Source organism: Humulus lupulus, chromosome 3, assembly GCF_963169125.1.
Source record: "Humulus lupulus chromosome 3, drHumLupu1.1, whole genome shotgun sequence".
NCBI lineage: Eukaryota > Viridiplantae > Streptophyta > Magnoliopsida > Rosales > Cannabaceae > Humulus > Humulus lupulus.
The window spans coordinates 42,660,741-42,661,485 of record NC_084795.1 but is presented as its reverse complement, the minus strand read 5'-3'; the positions used below and the strand labels follow the sequence as shown (position 1 = coordinate 42,661,485).

Genomic DNA, 745 nt, shown 5'->3' with positions numbered 1-745 from the left:
TTGATGATGAGGGGGATGGCCAGCAAGTTACTAATCCCATTGTTTTGGCGGATGACAGAGCCAGAGCAATACGGGAATACGCTGCCCCCATGTTTAATGAGCTAAATCCAGGCATTGTGAGGCCAGAAATACAAGCAGCTCAATTCGAGCTCAAGCCGGTCATGTTTCAAATGCTCCAAACCGTGGGGCAGTTCAGCGGGATTCCAACGGAAGATCCTCATCTCCATCTTCGCTCATTTTTGGAGGTGAGCGATTCTTTTAAGCTTCAAGGAGTGAGTGAAGAAGCATTAAGGCTGAAGCTATTTCCATTCTCATTAAGAGACCGAGCTAGATCATGGCTCAACACTTTGCCTCCTGATTCCGTCACAAATTGGAATGATCTTGCTGAAAAGTTTCTGCGCAAATATTTCCCTCCTACCAGAAATGCAAAATTTCGAAGTGAAATCATGTCATTCCAGCAGCTTGAAGATGAATCAACCAGTGATGCATGGGAGAGATTTAAGGAGCTTTTGCGGAAGTGCCCACACCACGGTATCCCACACTGTATACAGATGGAGACATTCTACAATGGTCTCAATGCAGCCTCTCGAATGGTCTTGGACGCTTCAGCTAATGGAGCCATTCTTTCCAAGTCTTACAACGAAGCATTTGAGATTTTGGAAAGGATTGCAAGTAATAACTATCAATGGTCAAACACTAGAGCTCCTACAAGTAGAAAGGTGGCGGGAGTTCTTGAAGTAGATGC

At 45.1% G+C, this 745-nt stretch overlaps 1 non-coding gene across 1 annotated transcript; it reads right to left on the bottom strand.

The window, feature by feature from the left end:
• Positions 1 to 428: 428 nt before the first annotated feature.
• On the bottom strand, positions 429 to 535 carry LOC133828382 (small nucleolar RNA R71). Its single transcript, XR_009891006.1, has one exon. It is a non-coding gene; the product is annotated as a small nucleolar RNA R71 (small nucleolar RNA).
• Between the last annotated feature and the right edge of the window lie 210 nt (positions 536 to 745).